Source organism: Panulirus ornatus, chromosome 35 (assembly GCF_036320965.1).
Source record: "Panulirus ornatus isolate Po-2019 chromosome 35, ASM3632096v1, whole genome shotgun sequence".
NCBI lineage: Eukaryota > Metazoa > Arthropoda > Malacostraca > Decapoda > Palinuridae > Panulirus > Panulirus ornatus.
The window spans coordinates 8871372-8884594 of NC_092258.1; positions in this window are offsets into that span (position 1 = coordinate 8871372).

The window sequence follows — 13223 nt, forward strand, 5'->3', positions numbered from 1 at the left end:
AGTATTGACTTAAGAATGGCTGACTGGAAGTGAATGATGCTGATATTTCCCCTTTTGGTTCTGCTGCCGTTATTCTAAATGCAATCTAATGATGACGCTCGAAGTGATGACCCCTCCCATACACGTAGAAAAAAAAAACCATTTTGTATCATTTCTAAACGGCAAGAAACTTTAATTATTTTAGACTACGGTATACTAAGTTTTGCTTATTAAATCTTGACACTCAGGAAAAGGAAGCTAATGAGTTGGTAGGTAATATCTGTTCTAGAACCCAGGGAAATTATGAAAAGAGTAGTGTTAAAAGAAAAAATTGTAGGATTTAACAGCTTACTGCTTTTTCATGCAATTTTTGAACATTGCACGCTCGCACGAACACACACACACACACACACACACACACACAGAAGATTCGAACCCCCGCCATAAGCTTGGAAGGTGGGTATGTTAGCCACTCTGCTATTGGGATTCATAGCTGCATATAGCACCGCTCCAAAACCGTATGGCTGACATTCCCAGCTTCCATGCGAGTGGCAAGCAGTTCGAATCCTGGTGTAGGAGACTTTGTATATCTGTGAAAGGACTCGCCATCGCGCTCTATTCGTTATTACGTGTTCTGCGCTACAAAAATCAATAGTTTAATTTTGACATTGTGCGATACTTGACGATGACAGATCAGTGCGGGACGCCAATATCTTTAAGACAATAGAGGTATTCAAAGGCTTGAATGCCTGTCACCAATAACCCAAACAATGGATTCCTCCTCCTCATTATCAAGCAGAACAAACCTTACATCCCAAGTGGCTTTACCTCAGGCATCATTGGAGGGAGAAATTGTATGTATCTGAAGGCGATGTCTCAAAGACCTACTCATTCCTCCTCGATCCTTGATCTCGAAGTTAATTATTCTCTCTCTTCTTCTTTTCTCTCTCTCTGTCTCTGTGTCTGTCTCTGTCTGTCTCTGTCTCTTTCTCTCTGTCTCTGTCTGTCTCTGTCTGTCTGTCTGTCTGTCTGTCTGTCTGTCTCTCTCTCTCTCTCTCTCTCTCTCTCTCTCTCTCTCTCTCTCTCTCTCTCTCTCTCTCTCTCTCTCTCTCTCTCTCTCTCTCTCTCTCTCTCTCTCTCTCTCGACGACCTCACCTGCTGATCATTCCCCCTGCTGACCTGCCTTCTTACTGACCCCTCTGCCAAACAGTACCCTGACATAAACAGTTAACAATCTACGTATCGTTTTCCGAAGTCGGATTATATGATATTTATAGACAAATTGTTGGAGTTACCAGTCTGCTTCGTTGGTCCTAATATTGTTTTATTCCCATTGGGAACGGATTATCTCCTGTGATTCCCTCTGAGGGAAGTGAAGGCTCTTGTGAGACATTGTATAAAGATTCGTATTTCGAATCTAACGATTCTTCTTTGTTTTTTTTCCCTTTAGCATCAGTTTTCCGAACTACGTCTAGACATATCCATGTTTAGCTAGCATTAGCTCTCAGCTAAAGCTATATCTCTTAATGCAGCTATTTTTCTGGTTGAACTACAAAGTGATACGAGATTATCTCAGAGGAGCCCTTTGGGACCAGCTTGAGGTTACCAGACAAGCCTCGTCAGAGATTGGGGAGGAAGAGACGGTGCATGGGGACCGCCCCTCCGCTGCAGCCTTCTTCCGCGCCTCCGTCTGTGGAATAACAGAACGGTTAGGCAGCGAGCGGAGGAGCTACTAAGTGGCGGGAGAAGGGAATCCAACATCCACCCCCCCACAGGAGCCCTTTGGAAACAGATTGAGGTTACCAGACGAACCTCTGAGTTCGTTTGTGGAAACCATTGTTCTTCTTGATGTCTGTATATGACTTGCCATCGTGAGGAAGACTGGAAGTAGAGGTTTAGTGTGTCTCTGGCCAGGAAACTAACCCTGATACGCCCAAGTGCAGGACAATCTGTCAGCTGGCAAATATTTGAATCACATTCAACAACATGGACGAGGAGATGGACATCAAAGTGTTTATATCCTACATTAGGCCAAAACTAGGATACTCTTTTCAGTTTTGGTCACCGCTCTTAGAGAAAGCATGAAAACAAAACACTAGAGAAGGAGGTTTGTAAGATGGGTCACCTCATGCGTAAAACTCCTTCCCTGTATTGTAGAAATAAATAATCACGCAAACACATTTATACGCATACTGATATATGATATGCTTACATCCGAACGCAAACAACCATAGTCGTACATATACAAAGTTCATGCATATACAAATACATACACAAAACGTAGATACATCCACACCTACATACCGTAAGGCATACACATGTATAGAGAAGGTAGCAGAAGAGAAGTAATGACAGCATAAGATGGGCAAAATTAGTTATTGGCAGGAGGTCAATACATTGTAAAAGGAGACAGCGGAGGAAATGATGGTCAATGACGAGGTTATCTGCTGGAAGTCAGTACATGGGAAGGATAGATGATATAAGACCTAGTTGTCTTTGTCAAGTAACATGATGGAAGACAGTATAAGAAAGTTCATAGAAAGAGCAGATAACAGATGGCCTGATGATCCACAACCAAATTGCCTGCTACAGAACATTACATGGAAGTACAATTAAGGACAGGAAACAGACGACCTGATGGTTTTACGTCAAAGTGATCAGCTGGAAGTCGGTAATAGTGTCCAAAATATCCAACCTATATAGGAGGAGACAAGAAATAGTAAAGTGGAGGGAATGATAAAAAAAAAAAAATATATACCACAGTGAGGTCAGAAGACATGGCTGATGGGACGGTGGGAGCCAACATCTGTCGTGTTTACTCTGTATCTAATTACCTTAATTGATTTAACTCTGGTAAGAAATTAAGCATGGATACTGATTTTGTGTATCCAGAGACATCCAGTGCTCTGCTCCTGTCTAATGTGCAGTTCAAAAATACCGAAGAACTTAACATCATAACTGTAATTACAATAGCGTATGCACACACACACACACACACACACACACACACACACACACACACACACACACACACACACACACACACACATACACACACACACACAAAAAAAAAATTATATTCTCTTTCCCATGTTGGAGAGACTTTGAGAGGGGTCATGTCATTCGAAAGCTAATCCGAAGGAAAATATTGATATTGTGATTGATCACTTCCAATAAATTGATGGCAAAGATCATTCTTCGGTGAGGATATGCTCTTTAGACTTCATATGCTGTGAGCAAGCTCTCTCCTAACCGGGACTTGAACTAGGTCAAGTTAGACTGATGTATCGCGATGATTGACCACCATACCACGGAAGGATCACCTGCTATACCAGTGGCCACTTGAGGAGTTGACAGACCGGCGTATTGACACGCAAAGTCTTGACTTTGAAGTCAGTTAAAAGGAAGAGAGAAATGGAGGACGATATCTATGGATGTAAGGTAGTAGAAGAAAAAGACATTCTCTTGTAATGTAGATACAAGTAACATCTGGCATCTTAGAAAACACGTATATATAAAAACGTTCTTCGTCAAACTATTACAATTTTGCTGGTCTGGTGCGATGGTCTCTTTGCCATCAGTTTGGACAAGTTGCCAACCCAGTCAGAGTAGAAACAGCCTCAATAGGACGGTAGTTTAGTTGCTCACGGACGTCAGATGGAGTGACCGTGAACTATTGATCTATATAGTGTGTTACGACTCGTTTTTCATTTCTGTAGTGAGTCACTGACGACAGAAAATGTTGAGTGGATTGCAGGCTGTCGACACACCCATCACCAAGCTCTTCGGGGCATTGGTTCCTGAGCTGACGCGATTCGACCTGATGCTCTGTAGAATCAAATCCAATCTACATAGGTGAACAGATATACACCATTTCTTTTTTTTATGGTAGATGCGGAAGTAGAAGCATCGTGTCAAGTTAATAGAATTTACACACACACACACACACACACACACACACACACACATATATATATATATATATATATATATATATATATGAGAATGGAATAAATCATGTTAAAAACTTACAATGGCTTGGGGAACTAAAGCCACTCTCCCCAGACATCATTAGTAACCCCGACAGAGCTGACCAGAACGAAGTCGCAAACAACATGAGGACATACAGAGAGAGAGAGAGAGAGAGAGAGAGAGAGAGAGAGAGAGAGAGAGAGAGAGAGAGAGAGAGAGAGAGAGAGAGAGAGAGAGAGAGAGAGAGAGAGAGAGAGAGAGAGAGAGAGAGAGAGAGAGAGGAGGCTGAGTCTACATCACCACCCTCACCGGGGAGACCGCTGGGGGCCAGGTCGAACTGACTCCCTGCTGGGGTGTTAAGAGAGGTGCACACGAGGCCTAACGGAGGCGGTGTGGGTTGGAATGAGGCGATGGGAGGGTCGGGGAATGTCCGGTGGCTGAGAGTACTCTCCCAGAGAGGCGGGGAGTGAGGAGGAGAGAGGAAGAGGGAGGAGGGAAAAGACCCTAGTACTAATGCAGTCTCTTGAAGGTCAGCTTGGGAATAAGAGCTCAAGACAGGGAAGCTGGTGGATAGAATGGGAGGGGAATGGAGCAGACAGGCTCACTCTACATGAGGGAGACGCCAGGAGGAAATGATATACTGTGGGTACAGGAATGTACCAGGTCGGAGTTGGTGGGCAATTAATGTCCTCAGAACTCACAACTAAGACAGAACATCTCGTTGTATTGTCGTCTTTCAAAATCTCCAGTTAACGAGGAAAGTCTACATAGAGACGAGGCCGAACGAATCTTAAAAGTAAATAGATAAGAAGAAAATGCTCATCAAGGAATCCTTGGGGAGGTGGCGAATTGGGCTTTTCAGAGGATGCAGTTTTTACCATGTTCGGAAAACCTTTGATTCTCCACTCACTAAGGAGTAGCATAAGCTACTGCTGAAGGCCGCTAGCAGTATGAAGAAATACTATGGACCATTCTAAGTTGGTACGTTTTTAAGTTGCAGGTGCTTAGCCTTAAAGTCAAGGGGTCCATGATGGTTGCTCATACATATTCAATGTTCTACGTGTCAGGTGACTGAGGAAGAAGGTGGCAATGTCTCCTTAGATGGTATGGGACCAGCTAGGCTATTTGGAAGGACGTGAGGCATGCATACGACAGACGCAGGATATACCGAGGTGAGACATGTAATGGGGATATGCTTTAAACTCTTATGGGGTCTCGATAAGAGGAAATATTTCATAACTCACGTCAATTATATGAGAAAAAAAGATAATGAGGTAAAATGATTTCGAGGAAACGTAAATCAAACACGTTAGGTTAAGCTTTCGTAATCGTACCCTCTCTCTCTCTCTCTCTCTCTCTCTCTCTCTCTCTCTCTCTGCCTGGAAGTCTTCCAGCAGCAATTGTTCCCTTTGTCTTGTACTAGCATGAGGAGTCGTGGGACCGCTGGAAGGCCCTAAAACACGGGCAGGATGACAGGATATTGTAACAAGGAAGGGCTTAGTGTTGTCGACGGGTGGAAGCAATTACACTCGAGATTGGGTACCTCTCTGCGTCTTCCTATACGGCTTCAGGTAATTGGCTCCAGAGGGACCAAAGGTGGAGGATGCGAGCAGATTGGCAGGAGTGGATGAGACGCGTGGGAGTGGACAGGAGTGAAGGGGTTGGAAGTAAATGAGGAGAGAATAAAGAGAGGAACGTTAACTCAGGACGTGATGGAAGAAGAGAAGGTGCTTAGGGATAGAAGGTATTGCGCGATTGGGATATAAGGTATGCCAGATAGGGTAGAGACTCGCTCACAAGACGTGGCTACAGTGGAAGAAGAAGGACCACCAGGTATCCTTAGATTCTCTTGGACTGATGGAAACTTTGACAGAGATAAGTTGACCAGGATGAAGAAAGGTTCTTCAGAAAGGAGACTGTTACCGAGGAAGAAAAAAGCTTACTTATGAAGCAAAGATAAGATCATACACAGCAGGGAAGCTATCAAGAAGAGATAGAAGTATTTGTATGGAAATTTTTGCAAGAGGAAAAATGTTGAGATAATTTTTGCTCTTGGAACAGATGATTAACGAGAAAGGAAGAAGCGATCCAGTAGATAGAAGGGGCTCTAAGGGGGAACTTAGGAAAAAAATTGGGAAGATTATTCAAGAGGTTAGGATAGAGGGAGAGAGCCAATCGAGGGCTTAGAGGACATCCAGGTGGGAGGAGCTTGTTCAGTTGGGTTAAGGCAAGTACGAAAGCAAGGGAAAGAATGACTTCATGGTCCGTGAGTGAGTAACGGTAATTCTCGATATAGAAATGCACTAAGGGAAGAAGTATGAGGCTGTAGAGAAATCATCCACACTGATGACAAGATCTCACGAGGCCTAATTAATGAGATTTATGGATTCAATCCTTAATGAACACCATTCACCAGCGCAGGACGATGCAATCATTAGCTCACTGCATGAGGGAAGGTCTCTCATGGTGGAAAGTGGCGACACAGGAAGGGTGAAATTCCTCATGAGGACGTATACTCAGAAGGAAGGAGATCCCCTCGAGAGGAAAGGGGTTATAACGGAGTGTATTTTGTTACTCAGGAGGCCTTTAGGAAGGGGGGCGTTTGTCTGAAACGCAGGAACATATAGATGAGGAGGTTATCAAAGGATAAAGGAGGATTTGAATATGATAGGAGTACCCAAAGTGGGGGAATAAATGATACAAACACACATGAGGGATCAGGACATAGAGTTGCTCCAAACTTGTCGATGACTATAAGAGAGACAGAATTGAGCCACTGATGTGGAAGATGATGACTAGAGGGGTGATAAATTATGCCTGTGTAAAAGGAAGTGCCGAAAGAACTGATACATCATCACAGACAGGCTGACAGACAGACAGACAGACAGATAGACACGCAGACACACAGACACAATGTAATAGTCATAAAATCCTTTTATTGGCTGGAGTTATCTTCCCGTGATCATACACGCGTAGCGTCCCACGCACGCACGCACACACACACACACACACACACACACACACACACACACACACACACACACACCTATACTCCGTGCTGTCATATTTTTCTGCTCGTTGCAAGAAAATAGTTTTCACTCCCTTTCTTTCTAGCATTCACTGAATAACATTTTGGGGGGATTTGGTGGAGGGAGGGGGAGATTCTCGTCCCTCCATGCAATTTCCTCTGTTCGTCGGAAATTCTATCGCATATCACTTTCTTCATTACTCCTATTACCATCCTGGTATCTGCCTCTCTCCCCAAAACGAAGTGGGGCGAATTCGCAATAGTTCCTGCATTAATTTTCTTGCATTTTCTGGTACAGAATGGTAATATCACAGCAGCCCCATGGTCTCTAGACACACAACCACCTTTCATGTTCGAGCTGGTAACATATCACCCAGCCACTCCAAAAGAGAATTGTATTCTCTCACACACCACAACAAGGGGCACTGGAAACCTCTACAAAAGAAATGTTTCGTGATTGCTGCGAATCGGGAAACACCCACGGCAAAAGATAAGAAAATGAAATCAGATGCAAAATATATTTTGCGCATGTGAATGGTATTACGTCCAGTAAAGTGGTCGAGGGAGGGTTTATTTTCTTTTCAAGGCCAGAAGGGAAAGATAAAAGAAAGCTTTATTCTGGTTTCTGTAGAGTGAAGGGGGCATAGTTAATCTGTGGCATAGTCCCTCTGCACATCTGGGGAATATAGAAAATGTGGAATATAGAAAAACAGACGAATCACATTCACACAGACGTGCGTGGTGTAGCGGTCAGCAATACCGACCGTGACGCGAGCACTGGCTGCCCCGGATCGAGTTATAGCGTAATGTTCGAATCCCGGTAGAAGTAGTCGGTCCACAGTCCACACAGCTGTTCATCCTCCTCTAGTGGCTTGTTGATAAACTAGGCACCTGGCTTAGGCTGAAAAGAATAGATGTACTGTAGAACATTATCTTTTACGTTAACTGGGGAATAACACGAAGGCGACATCCATCTGGTTCAACAGCTTATGATATTGAAATATAACCTAAATTCCTTTTAATCTACTGCTTGTAGCCTTTTCCTGAGCTGAAAATCTACCAACCTTTCCATGTCTGGCTAAGCTTGTAATACATCTTATGACGAGTCATTAAATGGGTTTAAAATCATCTTATATTCTTGGGCTAAATTTCGCGATTGAAGGAGACTCACCGGTTTCAGCCACTACTAGATAACGAAAACAACATGGGATCTACATGTTAGTATTATGTTGATATGTGTCTTGAAAACCTGAGTTGTCTGTTCACATCCGAAACGCAGATGATCAAATATTGGTGACTTTTTCCACTGGGAACAATGAACGTTTCTATATCTGTGTGTCATCCAATGTATGTATATATATATATATATATATATATATATATATATATATATATATATATATATATATATATATATATATATATATATATATATATATATATATATATATATATATATATATATATATATATATATATATAAATATGTATAAGTACTGCAATGATCAGAAACACAGACAACTACATTTGAGATAAATCATTTATCAATATATAGATTTGGGGGATTACATGATTGCAAAAATTTATCGTTCATTATTATAGAGATAATCCTGATATGTGACTTCCGCATGTTTGAAATAATTATACATTCATATGATACAACGTTGGATGCGTAAAACGAACGAGTGATACAGTCAGCAATACACTATATTTGGACGTCACGTCACATTAAGAACGTCACATAATAATAACCGTAACAACAGCGTTACATAATAAGAAACCAGTGACAATGTCACAATGTTAGAAGCGTCTCACAGTGATGAACTAAGTTGCAGCGTCACAGTGATGAACTAAGTTGGAGCGTCACACAGTGATGAACCAAGTTGGAGCGTCACACAGTGATGAACCAGGCTGGAGCGTCACACAGTGATGAACGGCTCTCATAGCGTCACACAGTGATTAAAGTATACGTAGATCGTCACACTGTCATAGGTCACAGCTGGATCGAATTGTTAAGAATGAAAAGAAAGTTTCTCTATTGACGACAAAACGAAAACGAACCTCTTCAACCAACATTAACCAATTGAGCAACATTGAAGATGTGTATTTCTCTGTCAGACCAGCTTCTCCTCCTCCTCCTCTGTCAGACCAGCTTCTCCTCCTCATCTTCTATCATCGTTCCTCGCTACTTGTGTAGACACACTCCCTTACGTGTGTCATCTCCTCTAATACACTGATCATTGGTGTTCCTTCCCTTTGGTCGCATGGCTTCTGTTCCTCCTTTACTTCGGACACACAATATTTAGTCTCCCTAGTCGAATCCCGCGAGTGCAGGTCTCCCACCCAGCCACAAAGATCTCTATCGGGTTCCACTTTTCAACTCTTGTCCTTAAGAATTTTTAGATGGTTCATTCTTCCCTTCAGTTCACGTTCTCCCTATCTTTCCCTTCACTTCTTATCTGGGGCTGTAGAATCAATAAAGAAAAATCTTATTCATTTGAATATAGAACTGAAAGACGGGGAAAAATAAAATTTCGCTCTGTATACGATCCATTTTCCGTAATGTCAAATAGTGGCTTTTGTTAATCCCAATAAAAATCCCGTCTTGAGAGAGTGGTCATGTAAGCCAAGGTCCTGAGCAACAAAATGACCACTCGAATACACATATCTTCAGCTGAACCTCTGGAATTTTATCTAGACTACAGACAAAACCTCACGGGCGTTTTGAAATCTTAATATCCTCAACGCAAAACCCTGCTAAGAAAATCTCAAACGTTTAAGTATCTTAATATCATCCTTGAGGCATTAGGTTATATGCGCTTGTGAGTTGCGTGTCTTGCCAGCGTAAAACTGGTATGTAATGAAAGCTCTTATGAGATATGCCTTAGATGAGAATTCCTCTTGTAAATATTTCATAGTGGTAGAAACTTTTGATATCACGCTGAAGAAAAGAGTTTCAGCCCAGCTGCGATGTAGGAAAAAGATACCAAAATTGGAAATTACGATCTTCTTTCTTATCATAATCTTTCAAATCAATGGTGGGGAAAAAAAGATACACAGGCTATACTAATTGTCTACACACACTCTCTTAATATAGTAAGTCAGTATCTCTGTTATCAGCAGAGCCTAGTACAACAAGGCCCGCGATGAGAATAAATTAGGTCAAGAAATATAGTTGGAAATATATTCCGACTAAATTCCTCAATTCGAGTAATTTTTCTCCACCCACGCAAGACACAGAGTCACGAATATTGCACTTTTTCTTGTGACCAGAAAGTCTAAACTTGATTTTCTAGAAAGACTTTAATCTTTCTTTCTATTTTCAACAGTGTTGCCTGTGGAATCTTAATCAGCATATCAATTAGCGTGTATTCACTCCTTCTTGATCCTGAGAATTTTATGATTTTTGCACCAAATGGACAAATATGGGCAATAACAAGTCTACAACTGATGTATGGGATTTTGCATCACCATACCACAAGAGCTTCACGCAATCTTCCATGCAGGGCTAGTTGGTTGATAATTATCATTTTTCTCGGCTTTAAGCCTCTCGACCCAAGGGTTATTACTTAAGGTCGACGACGTCATTTTGGCACCAACAATCGAATGTTTTTTTTGGGGGGGGCAACTTGAAGAAGGTGTCGGAGGTAACTCTATCCTCATACTTCACTGCTCCATGTGTCATCATAATCCTTAGTTCTAGAAGCCCTGGGAGCGTCTTGTGTAACTGTTCTGTGTGCTTATGTCTCATTTTCGAAGTTCTTCCCTGAAAAACTACAGTCCTCCAAAATGGACTGGCGTAACCAAAAAGCTTTCTTTCGAAATATCCTTTCTTCTCTCTGCCTTACCCACACGTCGGCTGCTGGCCACGAGCATCCAGTCCCTTCATTTCATGCTTAACACAAGACAGTAACACTCATGACTCTCGCTCTTCGTAATCCACAATCTTCCTCCGGTGAGCGCGACTCGTCTTTGGACAATCTCACGTCGTAGCTTCTCGTAAGGATTCATCCCACGATAGTGAGGAGATGTTCTCTCGTTCATCTGTAGCACTTGCCTCTTACGTGCTTGATCTTCACAGAGAGACCAAGACCGGAGTCCTTGAGAGGATTGCTAATCCTTTACGACTAATGATTAAAACATTTGTCCCGTAGAACTGTCTCTGACAGAAGGTTAATTAACTGTGCATTTGTCTCGCCGATCAAATACTGGTTTTGATCTGTTCCCGTGAACTGCACTTTGTAGTTGATTAATTAGAGTTGAGCACAACGACAAAGACCAATTAGTTTATCCCCTTTGACATCGCCTTCCTCTATTTTATATCGTCAGTTTAGGAAGCCATTTGCTCGCTACTCGTGGACGATACCAAGAATCTGAGGCAAGGTTAATCACTGTTCCTCACTGCCTCAGTGGAGGAGGGCGTTTCGCTCCGTTCAGAGGCTGTTCTTTCGATCTTAGATGCAAAGGAAAACATATATGTCTTAAAAAAATGAATTTACATACTCAACCCTCCTCTCTGTCTGTCTGTCTGTCTGTTTGTCTGTCTGTCTCTGTCTGTCTGTCTGTCTGGCTGGCTCTCTCTCTCTCTCTCTCTCTCTCTCTCTCTCTCTCTCTCTCTCTCTCTCTCTCTCTCTCTCTCTCTCTCTCTCTCTCTCTCTCTCTCTCTCTCTCTCTCTCCATATACATAGATACACAGATAGACATAGATATATCACTTCTAAATCACTCTCTAATGGTTCATATGAACGCAACTGGAAGACCTCCAGCGCGTCTGTAAATTCCAGTCACCCTCTCACGCAAAGTGTTAGAGAAAAGATGAATTACGTCCCTGAATTCTGGAATTGGATTATTTTGTTGATGAGCCGGAAACCGTACCCAGGAGAAGGAGCTAAAGAAAACGTGGCTTTTGCAGACCCACAACCTGAGATTAACGAGTCTGAAAAGAATGCTGCACCTCTGGGAAACATTCGCTTTTTAATTCACAGTATTTTACTGCAATTATTATGTCTTTTTTTTTTGTCCCAAAGAGTTTTCCAGGAACCTCTTTCGCGCCCCCAGCACAACAAGAGAGCCTTTAGAGTATTCGAGAGTAGTTTTACGGCTGTGTAAGTTGGGTGAACGCCAGCACTTGTTTAACACTCTTGTCCTGCTACACTGTTACCACGTTACATCTACTGGCCAGTGACGTGTACACAGACATTTCTTGATCGTATCACGTGATATTTTCTATAGGTAACACAATATCTTAACCAGTGGTAAATAGAGGCTTGGTATTGGCACATAGTATTGTCACCTGTACGCTAACTCAGTGACTGGAGAGAAGAGCAATGGCTCACTCTAACCACACTATTTCATATGATAATGAGATTACCTCGTAAAAATCACTTCCTTAATGATTACAAGAAACTCAAGAGAAACCTTTACATTCAGCTTAAATCCCCTAAACCGTCTGAGAGAAGGAGTCTTACTTAGCATTACGGATATTAAACAACGAAATAGTTTTTCATATGAAGAAGACTGGAGAGGCGCCAGGCCATCCATCACCTCTGGTAGAGAGAGAGAGAGAGAGAGAGAGAGAGAGAGAGAGAGAGAGAGAGAGAGAGAGAGAGAGAGAGAGAGAGAGAGAGAGAGAGAGAGAGAGAGAGAGAGAGAGGCCTTTGACGCGAATATCAAGAACATCTGAGAGAGACAAATGTGAGTTTGAGAATTCAATCTCTGATCGCATGGCAGAGAGAAGGCTGTAAGGGAAAAAGCAATCGAGAGAGAAACCTTTGCAGAAACAGGAAGAGAACATGAAGATATCTGATGAGATATCTGGAGAGGGAATTGCAGGTCAATGTCCAGCTGATGAAGGCCATTCAGTTAAGGGAGACGACGGGGACGTCATTTGTGAAGGGTGTGTTAGCGAAGAGAGAGAGGGAGAGGAGGAAGGAGCGAAGTGAGGAGACTCAGGGAGATGGAAACAAAGAACGAAATTCGGAGTCAAGGAAAGGAAGCCCTTCACGTCACCACCGTAACAGGAGACAGCCTTCACGACACTACAGTAACAGGAGACAGCTTTCACGACGCCATAGTAATAGGAAAAACAGGGTACAACATACAAGATGAAGAGAGAACAGAGAACCAAAGTGTGTGAGGGACTTGGAGTTGGATACTTAGATGTATTTCATGAGTGACTGTCAAGTAAGTTAATATAATATCATTTCCATTATTAATTTTTTCGAAATTTGAATCTAAACTACAT